The sequence below is a fragment of the Miscanthus floridulus genome, chromosome 4 (genome assembly GCF_019320115.1).
Source record: "Miscanthus floridulus cultivar M001 chromosome 4, ASM1932011v1, whole genome shotgun sequence".
NCBI classification, from domain to species: Eukaryota; Viridiplantae; Streptophyta; class Magnoliopsida; order Poales; family Poaceae; genus Miscanthus; species Miscanthus floridulus.
In genome coordinates this window covers 107788041-107808889 of record NC_089583.1, presented here as the reverse complement: position 1 = coordinate 107808889, position 20849 = coordinate 107788041, and the positions used below count along the sequence as shown (strand labels likewise).

Genomic DNA, 20849 nt, shown 5'->3' with positions numbered 1-20849 from the left:
CTGGTGAAGGGTAGGAGGGAGGGAGCCAGGGTGCATCACTTAGACACGGTTTTGCCGCGCCAAGATCTGCGGCGCGACAACGCCTGCCACGTCAGCGGCCAGGGCCCGGGGAAGTGCCACGTCAACGAGGTGCGGCCAAAAGTGTTAGATTTGAAAATAACAAAAATTCAGTGTCAAATTTAAAAATAGTTTAAAAAAGTGTTAGAAATAAAAAAAAAAATCTTGATCTACACTGATGCAGCGAAGCTCCCGTCTCCAGTCTCCGGCACGACGCGTGTACGCGGTACGGCGGCATCAGGCGCCGCTCATCGGCAGGGCAGCCCGGACCCCATTTGTCAGCGCGGAGGGCGACAAAACAGTGGGCAACAGCCGTCAGCCAGCGTCCGCTGCCTGCCTGCGGCCGCCGGCCGCGAGGAACCCTGGGCCCGGACGGTGCCGCCGCCGGTTTCTGCTCCTTGCGCAGATCAATTCAGGTTTGTCGCCCCTCTCTCACACACACCCGACGTTTCCTTTTAATTCGAGCGCGACTACGACTTCGCATTCTCTACATGAGGAAGAATCCGACGGGGGACGGAAGAAGCTGGCAGTGCATAGCCATCAGCACAGGATAAGCCAGCGGCCTGATCAACACCGATCTGAGCCCTCGCTGCCGGAGTGCTGGTGACGTCTTCAACTCTCTGGTGTTTTTGCGTCAGCGCGGTTACCGTTTTGTGTGTATGGCTCCGTGATCTCCACGAGCAATTTTTTTGGTTACCGGGCTCTTGTTTGATGTAGGTAACTAATAGCTAATTGTTAGCTGGGTGATAGATAAGACATTAGTTGGTTTATTAGGTGAGGATTTTTAGCTAACTTTAGCAGCTAACTATTAATTGTATGGGATCAAACAGGCCCTAAGGTGGTCAGGCCGGGGGCACAATTGTTAAGGTTTGGGGTTTCAGTGAGCCAATTAACCAGCCATGCTCTAAACTACACCTGGAAAGGAGTACAGATTCCAAGTCCAACCCTCCTATTTTTTTAGGACCAGTCCAGCAGTCCTTTTATTTAAACCTGATATGATGTCGTTTTGCTTGTTCTTTACTTTCCTCAAGCAAAAGGTCCTGTAGTTCTTTATAAGCAGTCCAGATTGTAAAAGGTTAATATATATCATTATGTGAAAAAAGTTTCATATATATGAGTAGTGATACCACCAAAGATCAAAGTTGCGTGCTTATCAAGCTTTTTTGTTTCAGTTCTATCTCATCACTTCATATCAGTTGGGGTATCATTTATGACAACCTCTCTTCTTACTAATTTTCTGGTTAACAAAGTATGAGCGATTCACAGTGTGCAGGAGCACCTCAACTTAACGTCTCTCCAAAGTCCAATCGTTGTATTGATCTAGTTTTGCGCTGCAATGAATTGCCGTGTCCTCTGACTCTGTTGGTTTTGGACTTGACAGGGGAAGTACTTTGGTTTGCTGGTCTGCTTTCTATTGGGGAATGGATGCCTCTTCGCATGGAACAGTATGCTTACAATTGAAGATTACTATGTCTACCTCTTCCCTGTATGTTCATCCTTTACAATTACAGTATATATGATTTTTATTATTTATGCTCAGTTTCAAGTGTGCACTGGATAACTATATATGTTCTATACCTTATCACCGTCGTTTACGGTTTACAGCTTTTATATTGCTTTATTTATGTATTTTGAACCAATGGCATACGAAGCTAGAGAAATCCAATGATAATATCCTGTTATTGCAAATCTGTGATGACTGATACTATATTTCCAAATAACTATTGCAGAAGACCACCCAACCAGAGTCCTCACGCTGTTATATCAGCCTTTTGCCCTGGGATTTTTAGCTCTCCTAGCATACCACGAAGCAAAAATCAACACCAGGCTTCGGAATCTGACAGGATACACGATTTACTTCTTAAGTTCTTTTGGAATAATAATTGTAAGTGAATACCTATGTCATGTGCGGGCGCACATACAGCCGGCGCAGAAGAGCCCGCGACGTCCGTAGGGACGCTGAGCGCGCGGCCATGAGCCAGGAGGGACAGGCGCGCGCGACCAGGAGCCAGGAGGGGCAGGCGAGTGGCTAGGAGGAAAGCTAGGTGGCTGTTGCCTTGTGTCGCTGGTGGTTGTTTCCTTGTTAGGCTGATCCTAGAATTAAGGAGAGCTTTCTCCATTTGATTAGGCCAAGGGCCATATATGCTGTACGTGAGAACCATCTTTGGGATTAAGCAGAAAAGTTATCCCTAACCTCCCTATCTCTCTACAAGCCGACGGCTGAGGGGCATAACCTCGCCGGCGTGACGGACGGCGGCTACGAACTGGGCAGCCGAGGTCCGGCCAGTCAGAGGTTTGAGGCCCTTGACAACCTGGTATCACGGTCTCGTCGATCCTCACCCACGCGCGCCGATCCCTCGCCCACCACAGCCTCACCCACGCCGCCATCGCAAAGCTCCACCACAGCCATGGCCGAACCCACCCTCGCCGACTTGCTCGCTGAACTAAAGTCCCTCCGCACCGAGGTGACCTCCCTGAAGTCCGACATGGCGACCATGAAGGACAAGTCCGCGTCGACCTCGGACAACGACGGCGGCCGTCGCCCGAACGATTTGCGAGATCAAGATCCGTTCTTCAAACACAAAAAGTGGGATTTTCCCCGCTTTGATGGCACGGTAGATCCACTGCTCTTCCTCAACAAATGCGAGTCGTATTTCCGCCACCATCGCACCATGGGGGAGGAACGCGTTCGGACGGCCTCGTACCATCTGGACGACGTCGCCCAGCTATGGTACAACCAGCTCGAGGAGGAGGACGGCGCACCATCTTGGGGTCGGTTCAAGGACCTCCTCAACGAACGTTTCGGGCCGCCCCTCCGGTCCGCTCCGATGTTCGAGCTCTCCGAGTGCCGCCGCACCGGGACCGTCGAGGAGTACGCCAATCGCTTCCAAGCCCTCCTGCCACGCGCCGGGCGGCTGGATGAGGCCCAACGGGTCCAGCTCTTCACCGTTGGTCTTCGGCCACCCCTGAGTCATGCGGTGCGCATCCATAACCCCGACACGCTCTCCGCCGCGATGAGTCTGGCGCGTCAGGTGGAGCTCATGGAGCTCGACAGGGCTCCTCCGGCCCCGGCCCGGCCAGGCGCCCGTGGTCTGTTGCCGCCGCCACCGCCTCGTCCGGTCTTGCCTGCGCCACCACAGCAGCTCGCCCTGCCCGCCCCCCCGGCGGCTGCCGATCCGGGTCATCGCGAGGGCAACCAGCGGCGTCTCTCCACGGCGGAGCAGGCGGAACGTCGTCGCCTTGGCTTATGTTTTAACTGTGACGAGAAATATTCCCGTGGTCATAACAGGTTTTGCAAACGAATCTTCTTCGTCGACGGTGTCGAGATCGATGACGCCGCCGACCCTGCTGCACCGGGGGACACGGAGGCGCCCTGTTTCTCACTGCAGGCTGTGGCGGGCGTGCCCGTGGCAGACACCATGCAGCTGGCCGTGCAGCTGGGGGCCGCATCGCTCGTCGCGCTCCTGGACTCGGGCAGCACCCACAGCTTCATCTCCGAGGAGGCCGCGCGGCGCTCGGGTCTGCCTCTCCGCCACCATCCCCGTCTCACGGCCATGGTGGCCAACGGCGAGAAGATCACCTGTGCGGGCGTCATCCGCGACGCGCCCCTGCTCATCGCCGGCGCCAGCTTCCCGACGGAGCTCTTCGTCATGCCCTTGGCCGGGTACGACATCGTCCTAGGCACCAAGTGGCTGGGTGCCCTAGGACCAATCGTATGGGACCTGGCCAACCGACGCATGTCCTTCCAGCGCGGGGGCTGCACCGTCTCCTGGACGGGCGTGGCTGCGGCGGCCGGCTCGGCTGTACGCGCCCTGGTGGCCGGCGAGACGCTACTGGAGGCCCTCCTCGGCTCGTTCGCAGACGTGTTCGCCACTCCAGCCGGCCTTCCGCCCAAGCGCGCCCATGACCACCGCATCTTGCTGAAGCCCGACGCGCAGCCGGTGGCCGTACGTCCATATCGGTACCCGGCTGCCCATAAGGACGAGCTGGAGCGGCAGTGTGCGGCCATGATGGAGCAGGGGATCGTACGCCGCCGCGACTCGCCGTTCTCGTCGCCCGTCCTCCTTGTGAAGAAGCCCGACGGCTCATGGCGTTTCTGCGTCGACTACCGAGCCCTGAACGCCATGACCGTCAAGGACGCCTTCCCGATCCCGGTGGTCGACGAGCTGTTGGATGAGCTCAACGGCGCCAAGTTCTTCACCAAGCTCGACTTGAGGTCGGGTTACCACCAGGTCCGCATGCGGCCCGAAGACATCCACAAGACGGCCTTCCGTACGCATGAAGGCTTGTACGAGTTCCTGGTCATGGCGTTCGGCTTGTGCAACGCGCCGGCCACCTTCCAAGCTCTGATGAATGACACCCTCCGGCCGTTTCTCCGCCGTTTCGTCCTGGTATTTTTTGATGATATTTTGGTTTACAGCAGTACGTGGGCTGATCACCTGCGGCACCTGCGCGCGGTCCTCGACGAGCTTCGCCGCCACCAGCTCTTCGTCAAGCGCACCAAATGCTCCTTTGGTGCCACCGCCGTCGCGTACCTCGGCCACGTCATCTCCGCAGCGGGGGTTGCCATGGATCCGGCCAAGGTGCAGGCCATCCACGACTGGCCGACCCCGCGCTCCGCCCGTGCTGTTCGCGGGATCCTCGGACTAGCGGGATACTACCGCAAGTTCGTGCATAACTACGGCACGGTGGCTGCGCCCCTCACGGCGCTCCTCAAGAAGGATGGCTTCGCTTGGGACGAAGCCGCGGCCAAGGCGTTCTCAGCGCTCAAGGCAGCGGTCACGTCGGCACCCGTCCTCGCCATGCCCGACTTCGCCAAGATGTTCATCGTCGAGTGCGACGCGTCGACGGCGGGCTTCGGCGCCGTCCTGGTCTAGGAGGGCCACCCGCTGGCCTACTTCAGCCGGCCAGTGGCGCCTCGCCACCGCGCCCTAGCAGCGTATGAACGCGAGCTTATTGGGCTGGTTCAAGCCGTCCGGCATTGGAGGCCCTACCTCTGGGGGCGCCGCTTCCTCGTCAAGACGGATCACTACAGTTTGAAGTATCTCCTCGACCAGCGCCTCGCTACGATTCCGCAGCACCACTGGGTCGGCAAGCTCTTGGGCTTCGACTTCGCAGTGGAGTACCGCTCCGGCGCCACGAACACGGTCGCCGACGCTCTCTCCCGCCGTGACGTCGAGGATGGCGAGCTGCTGGCCATCTCCGCGCCCCGTTTCGACTTCATCGAGCGACTTCGCCACGCCCAAGCGACGGACCCCGCGCTGGTCGCTATCCACGACGAGCTCCGAGCAGGCACCCGCGCGGCGCCGTGGGCCATCACCGACGGCTTGGTTGCCCTCGCAGGCCGCCTCTACATCCCCCCGGCGTCGCCGCTTCTACAGGAGATCCTGGCCGCGGTCCACGAGGACGGCCACGAGGGCATCCACCGCACCCTGCACCGCCTCCGGCGTGATTTCCATTTTCCCAATATGAAACGTTTGGTGCAGGAGTTTGTGAAGGCATGTGCCACCTGCCAGAAGTACAAGTTGGACCATCTGCGCCCGGCCGGTCTGCTCCAGCCGCTGCCCATTTCTTCCAGCGTGTGGGCGGATGTCGGCATTGATTTCATTGAGGCGCTGCCCAAGGTGCAGGGCAAGACGGTCATCCTCTCCGTCGTCGACCGCTTCAGCAAATACTGCCACTTTCTACCGCTGGCCCACCCGTACACCGCCGAGTCCGTCGCCCAAGCCTTCTTCGGCGACATCGTCCGCCTTCATGGCGTACCGCAGTCCATCGTCTCGGACCGCGACCCGGTGTTCACATCGGCGTTCTAGACTGAGCTCATGCGGCTCACCGGGACCAAGCTCTTCATGTCGTCCGCGTTCCACCCGCAGACGGACGGGCAGACGGAGGCAGCCAACAGGGTGATCGTCATGTACCTCCGCTGCTTTGCCGGTGACCGTCCTCGCCAGTGGCTCCGTTGGCTCCCGTGGGCGGAGTACATCTACAACACGGCCTTCCAGTCGTCGCTGCGGGAGACGCCGTTCCGCGTGGTCTACGGCCGCGAACCGCCGACCATCCGCTCGTATGAGCCCGGCGAGACGCGCGTGGCTGCGGTGGCCCAGGAGATGGAGGAACGTGCAGCCTTCCTGGACGACGTCCGTTACCGTCTCGAGCAGGCCCAGGCGGTCCAAAAGCGTGTTTACGACCAGCATCACCGGCAGGTGGAGTACCAAGTCGATGATTGGGCTCTCCTTCGGCTTAGGCAGCGTCAAGCGGCATCCCTGCCACGTACCACCTCCGGCAAGCTCAAGCCCCGGTTCGTCGGGCCGTACCGCGTGGTGGAGATCATCAACGCCGCGGCTGTTCGCCTCGAGCTGCCTCTGGGGGCACGTCTCCATGATGTGTTTCACGTCGGGGTGCTCAAGAAGTTCGTCGGCACGCCGCCCTCTTCGCCCCCGGCGCTGCCGGCCACCCACTACGGCGCTGTGCTGCCGGTGCCCGACAAGATAGCTGCTGCTCGGCTGGCGCGCGGTGTGCGTCAGGTGCTGGTCCAATGGAAGGATGAACCAGCGGCGTCCGCAAGCTGGGAGGACTTCGACGATTTCCGTCTTCGGTTTCCTGATTTTCAGCTCGAGGACGAGCTGGTCTTCGACGGCGGGAGAGATGTCATGTGCGGGCGCACATACAGCCGGCGCAGAAGAGCCCGCGACGTCCGTAGGGACGCTGAGCGCGCGGCCATGAGCCAGGAGGGACAGGCGCGCGCGACCAGGAGCCAGGAGGGGCAGGCGAGTGGCTAGGAGGAAAGCTAGGTGGCTGTTGCCTTGTGTCGCTGGTGGTTGTTTCCTTGTTAGGCTGATCCTAGAATTAAGGAGAGCTTTCTCCATTTGATTAGGCCAAGGGCCATATATGCTGTACGTGAGAACCATCTTTGGGATTAAGCAGAAAAGTTATCCCTAACCTCCCTATCTCTCTACAAGCCGACGGCTGAGGGGCATAACCTCGCCGGCGTGACGGACGGCGGCTACGAACTGCGCAGCCGAGGTCCGGCCAGTCAGAGGTTTGAGGCCCTTGACAACCTATCTCTGAGGCAAATAGAGAGTTCATAAATTATATTCCTTTAGCGTGACTATCTGCCAGTACTACTATTTTTTTTCTTTTTTTTTCCTGAAAGATAGTATTTGCTAGTATGTTTCCCATTTGATATATTGCATAAGTGGTATATAAAGCATGGTTATTTTATACAGTGCTATATATAGTGTGGTTATTGGACAAGTGATATCAACCTCATACCGTCATGTTTTGGATATTAGCTGGATGTGGCCACTAAAGGGCAAGGTGGGTTTGGAGCCTTTGTTGGCATATGTGTAACGAGTGCAGCATTCGGGATAGCAGATGCTCATGCTCAAGGTGGCATGATTGGTGACCTATCCTTGATGTGCCCAGAGTTTATTCAGGTGACTGTTTCCAATGATTTTTGGTGTATTGTAGACTGATAGAAATATCTCAGTGCCTATAGTTGGCTGCTCTTATGTACCCATCTACGTTTTGGTTTGCAGTCCTACTTGGCAGGTTTGGCTGCATCAGGAGCAATTACATCAGCTTTGCGTCTGATTACAAAAGCGGCTTTATCCACACATTCTTTTCGACACATGTGAATCAATAAGTTCGTCGTAAACTTTATCTTATGTGTTTGCAATAACTAACATAGTAGATAGCCATATTATCAATGTTCTGTGTAATTTATCTTGTTAATTAGTACAGTAACAGGAATGCTACACGTCCTCTCATCTGAAAGAAACACAACCAGAAAAATAAATATCGAATGAGTTAACATTCTTTTTTTTTCACCTCTGCTAGTGCAGTGCATTATTTTGTCTAACCAAATGCTTTGAACTACTTCGTCCGCATGCAGTGCTATTCTTTTCGATATCATGCTTCAATGAGCTATTATGTGTTCTTCTGTACACATTTGTCTTCCCCACATTGCCTATTGTCAAATTTTATCGCTCGAAGGCAGCTTCTGAAGGTAGCAAAACTGTTGCTGGTGACCTAGCTGCTGCAGGCCGGAGTCCCAACTCAAGATGATGAGCAAGTTTGTCTCATACCGATCGTTACATATTTTTAGCTTTACTGATAATCCATGGAAATATAGCAAATGCTACTTTATGCAGGCTATGGAGGATCCGAAACAATATGTGCGATTAAGCACCAAACAACTGTTTCTGCAAAACATGGATTATGCGCTTGATATCTTTCTGATATATGTCTTGACTCTATCTATTTTCCCTGGATTCCTATCTGAAGACACTGGATCTCACGGCCTAGGGACATGGTACATTTCTTTCATGTTTTTCCTTTTTACTGACGCATGGTGACTAGCTCCTATACAATTTGGCATAATCTTTCATTCCACATGAAATTTTTTCCCTCCGCTCTGTACTTTTTCAGGTATGCACTTGTTTTGATTACAATGTTTAATGCGTGGGATCTCATAGGCAGATATGTACCCATTATTGTCAAGCTGAAATCTCGGAAATGTATCATGGCAGCAACCCTCGCTCGCTTTCTACTCATTCCTGCATTCTATTTTACTGCAAAGTACGGCGCACAAGGGTACATGATCTTTTTGACATCCTTCTTGGGGTTGAGCAACGGGTATCTAACCGTATGTGTCCTTACAGAGGCACCCAAAGGATACAATGTAAGTTTTCCTCTGTTATATATATTTCATGCTATCAGTTGCTCAGTTTTTTTAAAAAAATGATTAACTATTTTAGATAGACCAATTGATTTTTCATTGCAAACTTTTGCGCAGGGGCCAGAGCAAAACGCGCTGGGGAATGTTCTTGTTGTTTTCTTCATGATTGGACTGTTTTCTGGTGTTGTGCTCGATTGGTTATGGTTGATAGGGAAAGGTTGGTGATAACTAAAGCCACCTCATAAAGGGTGTTACTCTTTTGCTAAGTTTATCCTGTTGGTACATCGATGGAAAAATAATCAATCCGATTTGCTGATTTTCTTGCTATCTGCTAGTCTGGAAATGCTTTATCTTTTTGGAGTTGTTATTAAGTGCTAGTCCAAAGGATGAAGTTGGTAGACTGGTAGGATACTGAAACTAGCTCGAAGCGTCGTTAAGTCTTCAGCAAAGTTTTTACTGGTCTGTTTTTAGGAGAATGGCAGGTGCTCTGCCTTTTTCATTATAGGAGGAAACACCAAATGATCACAATGTTGAGGCTGATTAAGAAGCCAGACCTGATGTAGAGGGAAAAACTAATCTAACGACATGGCTCCGGGTTATTGGCCAGTCCGGGACAAGTAAAATACACACCGAGAGTCACACTAGGCAGGCTAAGATTCCATCATCTCCTGCGCCATCCTAAGCGCAGCCATCGCCCTGTTCGCTTGAATTTATCAGTTATAATACAATATTTTTCTCTCACAACAAATCAGCTTTGATCTTTTGCATCAGCGCCACGGCGCCAGTAGCTGCATTCTCGTGAGCCCCTTGTTATCGTAGACCCGGCGACAACGCCCTTTCCATAAGTTTTTCATGTGAAATAGGAGTCTGAAACGTGTGATGAAGGTGTTGGCAGGTTTTTGGCTCTGTTCAGCTGGCTGAAAAGCGGTTAATGCTGATGCTGATACTGATTTATTATGAGAAAAAATACTATTATTTTACTAAAAAAAGATACAACTAATAAGGTCAAACGGAACGGGGCCTTTTGTTGTGCCCCCGAACCAATGAACCGACACCGACAACCGACGTGAGGTTAGGGCGTGTTTGGTACCCTTCCCAGCCCGACCAGGCCAGCTCCAGGCAGCCAGGCTGCATTTGCCCAGGCCAGATGCATGCAACAAGGGTTGTTTGGTTGCATGCATCTGTGGAACCAGGCTGGGCTGAGACATTGTTTGGTTGCATGCATGTGTTTGCAGATTTAAAAAGCCCATGCATGGATCATTGTTTGGTTGACTGCATACAACAAGTTCTAGTCACCTCTTACATATAGTGGTAACATTACCACCCACTAGTTGACATCAAATATTACATCAATTTCCAAATGAAAAAAACCTACTAGCAAGGCAATAACTACTGCTATTATAAGTATAAATGAACTGTGGCACAAGCGAAAGTTGTCATTTCCATCATTTTCTAGTAGAGGTGCACTGACACGTTGGAGGAGAGGTGGATTTTCAGGTTGATCACCATAGAAAGCTAGCAAAGCTTCATTTCTTGTTTCGTATTTTTTGTAGCAGTTTCCCTTGAAACCAACTACTTGAGCATGTGCTTCGGCCCAGCTGGAGTAGACCCCAGGCTCCTTCCCAACATGAACAACATACCAAGCCATAGCTGAACATGTTCTCAGATCAATAAAAAAACATCACAGGCAATGAATATGTGCTCAGATTAATCAAAATAACATCACAGGCAATAGGCATGTGCTCAAATCAATCAAAAAACATCACAGGCAATGAACATGTGCTCAGATCAATCCAAAAACATCACAGGCAATGGACAAGTGCTCAGTTCAGTCATAAAGCATCACAGGCAATGGACATGTGTTCAGATATAAGAAAACAAACATCACAGGCAATAAGGCAAGTGCTCAGAATAAAATTGTGCAAATCACAGGCATAGGCTGGTGCCCATATCAAGTTCAGAACCACAAGGTTCACATCATTGGCAATGGACTCATGGTCAGATTGCCACCACTAGGTTGATCTAGGTTGTAGGTGCAGCGTTATCTAAGACACTAACTATATGTTAGTGTTAGTAAGTAAGCTATGCAGGATCAGATCAACTGCACAAAAGAGAAGGTCAACCCACTACACATCCACCAGCTGTAGTTAGGTATGCACAAAAGATGCCACCACTGCACAGGGATAGGCCACCACCATTGCATAAGGGCAAATCAGGCTCTCGGGATACATGTCCAAAGCCTCAGCATAAGTGTAGTATCACAGAAAATTTATCATCATTGCACATGCCCAAAGCCTCAGTATAAATGTAGTATCACAGAAAATTTATCATCATTGCACATGCCCAAAGTCTCAGATCAAGTGTAGTATCACAGAAAAAAAACATCATTGCTATTGCCCAAAGTCTCAGATCAAGTGAAGAATCACAGAAAAAAACATCATTGCTATTGCCCAAAGTCTCAGATCAAGTGAAGAATCACAGGAAAAAGGGTGCCCTTCTCATTCTAAGCATGTTCACACACTCTATATCATTGTAGTTGTAAATTAAGTTCAAGTTTCTTTGGCGCTCCTCATCCCTAATGCTCATTGGACCATAACTGATCTGAGGCCGCTGACTCTGAAGCATTCTAAGTGTAGCAAGCAGCACGAGCAAAAAGAATGTGTCTCTTCTCTTCCAAGTCCATCTAGAAAAAATGAATGGAATTTAAGGACAAATGCTCAGAATGACAATGTCATCATCATGGACTTGGACAAAAGCTCAGAAAAAGGATTCATCATATACTAGAACATGCTAAAAATAAGACTTTCATCATCACAGACTAGGGCAATAGCTCAGAAAAAGGCATCATCATAGACTAAGGCAATAGCTCAGGACAAAAGGAATCATCACAGACTTGGACAATAGCTCAGACAAAATGGCAACTTCATATACTTGCTCATAATCTCACAAAGTAGGACATGCATCCAAATCCAAGAACGCAGGACTCACTATCGCACGGTACAGATTAGGGGAGAGGCGAGAGGGGGAGTAGAAATACAAAATACCCACGTCAACAAGCAGCAGCACCAGCAAAAGCCCAACCCAGCAGGTGAGAGAGCTCAGATCTGCAAGCACACAAGCAAAGAAAAGAGGATTAGCATACAGAAAATAGGATTTTTACTTGGAAAAAACAAGAAAAAAAATGAGACCTAAGAACAAGGATCCATACCGCAATAACAGCCAAGAAATCAGATCTGGTGTGCCTGCAGCGAGATCAACAATCAATGGTGACCTAGGGTTTCAAATCGCACAGAAAAAATAGAGAAAGATAAGGGGAAAAACTCACTTGCTTCGAGAGGACGCAAATCCACGGCACCTGCAACAAATCGAGAGAGAGGGTAGGCATTAGGAGGCCACGAATCCATCAAGAACACTGGGGGGGGAGGAAGAGGAGGTGGAACTTACCGGCGGCGCAGACGGGGAGCGACAAGAAGAAGAAGAGAGGGAGGCGGCGGGAGGGAAGATATAGAGGCGGTGAATGGCGGGAACGGGGGAGGTAACCCTAGGATCTTCGCGCCATCTCCCCGCGCACGGAATCGCCAGGCGCGCGAGCTCGCGGGAGGACGGAGCGAGCCAGGCTGAAGAAAAACGGCCGATTTGGGCGTTCCTCGTGAGCCAGGCCATGAGAGGACTTTTGCACGAGCGGAGCCTGGCTCGGGAGGGTGGCCAAGGAACCAAACATGAGCAGGCTGCATCCCAGGAGCCTGGTTTGCCCTTATGCGGGCGACCAAACACGCCCTAAACTGACTGGAGCGGGATCTAATTGGGTGGCGCAGGATGTACCTGTACGTGTCGTCCATCCGCGTCATCCACGCCTGCACACCTGCGTCTTCTTCATCTGTACTACTAGGCTGTAGCCAGGTTCATCTGCTTCCTCATCTGGCATAATATTATACCTAATTATGATATAAAATAAGGGTGCAACTAGAGTTGCATTCTCAATAAAAAAAATAAAGATGGAATGAAAATGAAAAATAGTGCCCTTCACCGGTAAGAGAAAAGGGTTAGCTTGGGCCTTGAAGAGACCTCGTTAGCAAATGGCGCATCAAGCGAAAGCAGGTAACAGGATGTAGGCTGCACAGGCCTGCAGCTACAGAACTTGCTGGGTGTGGACCGTGTGGTACGCTTGCAGCGGAGTGCCGGAGTCCCATCCCCATCCGCGGCCGCCCCCACGCTTTTGTTCTGGGCAACGTCAAGATACCTTTGCTTGCTGCTGAGAATAGGCCGTAGGTGCACTACGTTGCTTAAAATGGTCATATAGAAGCAACTGGTCCGCCCCTCCACATTAACGGGAGGAGGACCAGTACGTTTGGCGTCCAAATACATATAAGTAGTAGGAGTACTGCTCAAGGGTCCTCCAATCATCACGAAGACCTTGCATAGATGATGTTCAATTCAATGATTCGGCTCACCTGGGCCCTGGCTTGCCCGGGTCAGCGTTGTCTCGTCCTGCCTGACGAAGAGAGAGCTCGGCGAAGTCATCCACACACGTGTTGTTCGCTAGTTGGTTTCTGAGCTGGCTGATGCTGATTTATTATGAGAGAAAAATACTATTGGCTGTCTGGTTTAGGCTGACACACCCCAACCTGCTCGTCAGTCAGTGAGGTCATTTCCAACAAGTAGTATCATCCACGTTATGTACTCCATCCGTCTATAATTAAATTAGTAACTTTTAAAACTATCATAAGTCAAATTTAGCGAGATCTATAGATACTATATAAAAAAGAACACCAATATTTATGACACAAAATTCATATTGTTAGGTCATACCATACACCATAAAATATATTCAGTGTACTTTACACTTTTTTTTATAAAGTTAAAAAACTTAAAATAGTTTTCATTTAAGATAATTTTGTACTCCCTCCGTTCCAAAATATAGGTTACTTCAACTTTCTTGATAACCAAAGCATATCAAGTTTGACCAAAATTGTAGTACTAATTATAAATATTTATGACATCAAATAGGTATACTATAAAAATATAATTAATAAAAAATAAATAATATAATGTTGCTTATTTTGTATCATAAATGTTATTATTTTATTACATAAAGTTGGTCAAATTTGAGATATTTTGACTCTCCAAGAAAGTTGAAATGACTTATAATATGGGATGAAGGGACCTGGTAAATTATTTTATTTGGAATGGGGAGAGAGTATACATTTTGGCTTGGCGATATTAAACAAGAGAGACAGGGAAGTCAGTGTCCACGTGGAGCTTAGATACAGAACCAAACCTTTGAAACCACACAATAGTGTTGATGGAGTTGTTTTATGCTCTATTACAAGAGGGAAACATAAAATAACAACAAATTGCTTATGGGCTATAAAGACCATAAGAATTTTAGCAAAATTAGGGCACATTTTAATCTACAAAAATAGTATGATAGATGTGACAGAATGTGTGCAGTGGTGATCTTGTCAAATTACATATTAGGTAGTGTTTAGTTCTCAAAATTTTGCAAAATTTTTCAAGATTTCCCGTCACATCGAATCTTTGGACGCATGCATGAAGCATTAAATATAAATAAAAAATAAAACTAATTACACAGTTTAGACAAAATTCACGAGACGAATCTTTTAAGCCTAATTAGACTATGATTGGACACTAATTGTCAAATAACAACGAAAATGCTACAGTACCATTTCTTAAAAAAATTCGCAAACTAAGCAAGGCCTTAGTAACGTGCTAGTAGCGTATAACCTACAAATGATGTAAATAAATAAATAAATAAGGCAACAAAAGTTGCAATGATATATCCAGAGGCAGGATCGATGCCAAAGACACCCCCCAGCAGCGCTGCTTTGCTCAGTGGAGCAGCTATTCGATATCGTCAATCAAGAGTTAATGCGGGTAGATGTTCACAACGGTGTCCTATGAACATCCGGCAGTGGTTGAGAGCTTGCCTCCAGGAATAGTCGATCACCGTCGTATTGTGACAAGATGTAGACAAACACGATTGAGCAATTGAGCGAAGAAGTACTCTCCAAAAACTTGATCGCACGCTAGCGTGTATGTGCCGCTGCGAACAGTGTTTTTAGTCATAGACATCCAAAAGCCTGTGCACACAAGTGTTCTAGACCGAGTAAGATAGAGAGCAGACATGTCAGTTTCAAACGACAAAATATAGGCGTCAAGTTACATGCCGCCTAGCCCAAGCACACACATACATACCATGTCTCGCCATGGCTTGGTGGCGGCGCCGCATGCCTTCCTCCTCTCTCAACTTCACAATAGGCATAAGAAACACCATCTGAGGTGGGTTAACGTTTAGTCAATTTCTCATACGAGATTACACCTTAATTGCCCTAGCATTTGGTATGGTTCTTAAAATTTATTAGATAATTGAAAATATGAGGCAAGTCCAATTAATAAATCCAATAAACATAAAGACGCAAAGCATTAAGAGAGTTATACCATCCTTATATTCTGATGGCATGGTAACTTTGGAGAAATGACAAGAAACAATAGTTCCTCGGTCCTCTGTCCCAAAATAATTATAGCATTTTTCTTATTTTTTTTATGCACTACATTTTTTCACTATTTATTAATTTTCTTGTTCAAACATAAAATTTTAAATATTTTGAGACGGAGGGAGTACACCAGGTTGGCACTTCAAATTAGTTTTCCTCAGACCATTTAAGTTGTTGTAACAAAAATTGATCAAACTAATGTGCCGAGCGTACAAGAGCTGAGTAAATCGTATTTAAAGTGCTTTTAAGATTACTATTATACTATTGATCTCGTATTTTATAAGATAAAAAATAAATTTTATTACAACTAAAAATATTTTTCTTGTTGGACGGAGGGAAAGGTGTTTTCCACCATTGCCTGTTGCTAGTACACTTCTATGCTGAACAATCAGCTCAGGCTTTAAGATAATCTTTGCTCGGGACAGCGATGTTTTTGTGAATTTTCCTTTCCTTGGTGAAGCGAAGGTGGGCCCAATGCCAGTTTCTTTGAAGGATCATCTACTCCATAAAATACACGTGAGGTGAGACCTATCTTGTTCTAATCTCAAAAGTTTAGGACGGAGAAGTTGATGGAAGCCTGTGGGGCAGAAGAGAGGGATGGGTCGTCATGTCAATTTGTGAAAGGAACACCCCCCCACCCCTCTCGGGACACAAAAATCTTATTGTGGAGAGCAAATGCTTGCCGCTGCATAGAAATGTGAATTGGTACTAAAAGATATAAGGCGAGGCGTGTTTTTTTTCCACGAAGATGACTTGGATGGATTTTCTTCAAGTGTTTGGTGGGAAGCTGGTATTTTGTTTTCGAACTTTATTATTGGTTTGATTTTATATCATAGTGTTTTTATAAGGGCACTCTTGTAATCGTCTCACGGGTTAGTCGAAACTACCGGTCGCACACTCCGTATCGTGCTCCCGATCAATCGATAAGTATTGTCCCATGGCTGGCGCGTCATGTCGTGTCGATGGTGCCCTTCCTGCTAGGGTGAGACGATGAAATCATATATTCTAACGCCAACTCGCAACATAAAGAAGCATGCATGTATATACACGTGACCTACAAAATATAGGCGAACCCTAGAATATATTTTAGGGGAGCTCATCTCTCTTCTTCTTTCTCTAGACCTTCTCTTCTTTTTCTTTCCTCTGCTCCTCTCTCCCCTGTTAAGTCTATGGAGCTTTAGTGCCTAGGAGGGGTTTGAGCCCCCACGCTAGCTGGATCCGCCCCTGCCTGCAAAAGCTTGCGACAAGGGAAGGAAGAGGTGATTAGTGGAGCCATGACCCTCGCTTGCTTGTGGAGCTTCAATGTGTCCATATGACTGTGTCTTCGTTCTCCGACCGACGCATACTCCTAGTAGTAATTGTAGATAACAATCATGTCACAAATAGACTATGGTGCTGAAGAACAGGTTAATCACTTGTTTGATGTACCTCCATTCTGAAATACAAGATATTCAAGTAATTTTAAGACCAAATAAAGATATTCGAGTAAATTTAAGACCGAATAAAAAGTCTGACTAAAGATTAACTTACTCCTCAATTATTAGCTAGTTTGGTTATCAACTTGCTCAATTTTCTATTAACTCATGGTTTAAAAGGGCATGCATGCATGTCATTGATTTCGGTTATAAGATTTATTTTTACGCAAAATGGTGTTTAAAAGGCACGTGTGGATGAAGTTTAAAAGACAGACATACATGGATGGAGTTGAGCAATTCAAAATAACTTATAACTGAGGACAAATTTTAAGTCCCTCGTTGGAACATGAGAACCTCCTCTCCTTTTATGAGTTCTTCCAATAAAAACGAATTGACTCATGCAAAATTACTATACGATTTCTGTTAAATTCCTGCGTCCTAAAGAAGCTCTAAACCTTCAAGACCGAAGTGAGTATATGAAATTAGAAGTTAAAACCATGCATTGGGTATGAATAGTAACATTAGCGAGTAACAGAGCATTAGGTATCCACACGTTTTTATTGTGGATCATGACAATCTGAGTCGTCCTTATGGTAGGCACACCTAGCTTCATCCAGGAAATGTTTCTACATTGGCTCAAAATCTTTTTATAATAAAGCCATTGCTGAGAAAATCCGTAAAATGCGATTGCTACCGTAGAGGGAGAGGCAAGAAACGAATTATCGAAACCACTCCCAGACCATTTCACGTGCATATAGAGAAAAAAAACTGGCAACCTTTTTCACATGTACTATTTTCATTCTGCCTCCTGCTTGTTTAATGAATCGGAACCGCCGCCGTGTGTGGTCCTCGTATCGTGTGCGTGCCGACTCGATCGCCGCCTCCCGCATCCCCAAGACGAAACGGATCATATCCCTCTCGGTGTGCTCGCCCGCGAGAACCCGCACGCCGGGCGGAGCAGCCCAGAAGCTGCTGCCAGCCGCCAGCGGCCATCCGGCTCCGACTCATCAGCTCTCTTGGGCAGGAAACCGGAGTCGAATTATTTATTGTCGGTTGGTTTAATATGAAAAAAAAATATTATTCTAATTTATAATCTACAATCATATACGAGAAAGCGAACATGACAACAGAGGCACGTGCCGACTGACTGCCCCGAATAGCATCGTCACCGCAAGACGTCCCCAACTGGACCAACAGTGCATGCATGGCATCGTCCTGTGCCGTGTGTGTGTCGTGCGCGGTGCGCCCCTGCCGACGGCGTTGACCTGGCCGGGTGAGCTGTGGTACCAATATTTTAGGGGTTGACAAATCGCATGGGTTGACTTTTACTCTTCCTTTTCATGCTGTATCATGCAATTTCAAATAGGGTTCGACTTCTCACGAAAAGTCGTAACCTTCAGGACTGGTTGAAAAGAGTGAGAGGTATTGCCCTCACTAGTCGGCAACACCGCCTGACAATGATGGCTGGCTCCTCATCCAATCCAACGAAACTAGGCACCGGCTGATATCGTGCACAGACTGGAGAAAGAGGGCAGAATGGTCGTATACGTAGTTACGTACCCGCAGGCCGGAGAAAAGAAAAAACGTACAGTACGGATGGAGGAGAGCGAGAAACGCCCGGGGTAAACCACACGGGTACCCTCGATTCCGCTTCCTTTCAGTGTCGCCACAAAAAGACTGCAACCTGAATCTGTTTCCTTTCAATCTTTCCCCATCGTATCCGTGCCAAGTGCAAAGGATGTCAAGGACCTGGTTATATTTTTCCTTTTCATCTAGACTTCGTTCACTTCCTTGCTAGACCCATCGTTAGAACAACTAGGGGGTGTTTTGTTCCTCCTCCTAAACTTTAATCGCTGTCTCATCGGATGTTTGACATATACATGGAGGATTAAATATAGACTAATTACGAAACTAATTGCACAGTCTGCGACTAATTTGTGAGACGAATCTTTTAAGCCTAATTAGTTCATGATTTGACAATGTGGTGCTACAGTAAACATATGCTGGTGACAGATTAATTAGGCTTAATAAATTCGTCTCGTGGAGTACTGACGGATTCTGTAATTCGTTTTTTATTAGTATCCGAACAACCCATACAACATCCTCACGTGACACCTCCTAAATTTTAGTCACCGCATGCAAACACTCTCTTAGACTTCGATCGCCTCACACATCCTCTCTGTCGCTCACTACACTCAGCCTCCCCGGCATCGGTCATGGGGTGTCAGCAAACTTTTCTATATTCCGAGCTACAATCATCATAACTCCGAAACTAGTCGAAGCTCATGGATACAGGTGACATGGCACGAGGGGCATAGGACTAATTTAGTCATCCTTAAGGATTGAAATAAAGGAGAAACAATAACCATCATTCCTACACACCTATCCTCTCACTCTGAACTAGGCCTTCACATGTTAAAAGTCCACAAAGACCTAATATATAGCCTGGCAAAAATAGCAAATTAAACTATAATCTTTAATCTCTTCTCCTCCTCATTTCCTTCCTTCGTTGACGCACCACGGTCAACAACCGCCATCAGTGAGGTAGTGACCTACACCGCCGATTACTACATCGAGTTCAGGCAGGCCGACCACCGGTGACCATCGAGTGCAAGTCACGCTCCCACTCGCCCCTAGTGCACAGGTCGCCATCGAGCCCGGGAAGACGGTCCCGCTGCCACCATAGGACACAAGGACACTGGAGGTCTAGGGCTTTTAGACCCGGTGTTCAGACGTCTCCTCCAAGTCCACGTCGGCATGGATCCATCTTTCTTATTCTTGAATGTTGTAACGGATTGTCCTCATCTATCAGGACAACCTCAATCCCTAGTCTGTACTTGTTAACACTGGATTTTGGTCGACTCTGGAGGATGACAGGTGGACCCGCATGCGGGAAGAAGGATATTCGGCAAACAAAACAAGCGGTCGGCTAAATGCTTGTGCAGTCGGTTACTTCAGAAGGAGGTGACTCCATTCGGGAAAGCAGAAGATGGCAGGCAAAGCCGATCGAAAAGATGAAAGTTGTAATAATAAAGGACTCTGAGAGTTTAGGGCAAGGAATCGTAGTTTCCAAGTTTATTTAAGATTTCCTTTGTAAATCGTAGTCTTTTAGGACTCGGGTTTTGTCTAGGGTATAAATATTGACCCTCGACCATTGTAATAGGGGTTCACAACCAAATCAATACAACCGGCCCCGTGCCAACTTTCGAGTCCTTCTGTCGTGTCGTCGAGTTCTTCGAGAGGAGCCATCGACCCGTCGACCTCCGTAAGTTCCGACAACCTTGTTATCATGTTTAGTATCATGCGGTGGATTTAGACGTGATGCAAGTAGTCTTGTTTGTTTTCAATGGTCGTGCGGCGGATCTTTGCTTGACAATCAAGAAGTCTTTGCTTATGCTTTGTTTATGAGTGGATACCGTGCGGCAGGCGTTTGCTCAATATGCTTAGTGAAAGCAAGACAGTTATCGGCTCTATTAGATACGGCAAATCTAAATAGATTCATTAAGTTATCCAGTGTTGCATGTTTTAAATATTTTATATATTTGTAACACACTTCTGCCCAATCTAGATTGATATTGCTCGGCCCTCTCTTATGGTTTTATCTGTGCTTCAATGATCATTACTTTTCATATTACCTTTGCAAATAGATAACATGCTCATAATGGCTGAATTATTTTAATCTAGATTGTCACATGTCGTGGGTTCGTGCATGTTAATTACGTTTAAGCTTTAACAAAACTAGGTGTCGTGCGGCAGATGCAAGTTTTAGATTAGTTTAATCGTGTTTATTTGCATGTTCCTTCTTCATGGACCCCAACTCGGCTGGACTGTTGAGCTTGGTTATGCATTAACTCATAATTAATTTCACTTGTTCAAACATGTCTTCCCATGCACATGCATTCGACAATCGGATCTTTATGTGTGTTCATCTTACGATTAGCTGAATGGTTTATAAACTTATTGGCAGATAGCTTCCTATAGTTGTATGTCGTTGTAAGTGGCTTCAGGGCCGTATATATGGAATTGTCTGGTCTCACCCGACATGTTCCGGTTTGGCATTTAATTGTTTTATCCCTTGTTAGTTTTTTTAGGTCAAACTGACTGGCACGCTTCCGGATCACTAAGCACCCGGGAACCCGATTGAAGCCACGCTTTCCGGCTTGCTGTGTGTGAGGCACGGTG

At 47.9% G+C, this 20849-nt stretch overlaps 1 long non-coding RNA gene and 1 pseudogene across 1 annotated transcript; one reads left to right on the top strand and one right to left on the bottom strand.

The window, feature by feature from the left end:
- Nucleotides 1-1154: 1154 nt before the first annotated feature.
- Nucleotides 1155-9021, top strand: LOC136552520 (equilibrative nucleotide transporter 3-like; annotated as a pseudogene).
- Nucleotides 9022-11294: 2273 nt separating this feature from the next.
- Nucleotides 11295-12410, bottom strand: LOC136552519 (uncharacterized). Its single transcript, XR_010782836.1, has 5 exons — nucleotides 12182-12410; nucleotides 12063-12092; nucleotides 11946-11979; nucleotides 11786-11841; nucleotides 11295-11420 (listed from the first exon to the last, which is right to left on the bottom strand). It is a non-coding gene; the product is annotated as an uncharacterized lncRNA (long non-coding RNA).
- Between the last annotated feature and the right edge of the window lie 8439 nt (nucleotides 12411-20849).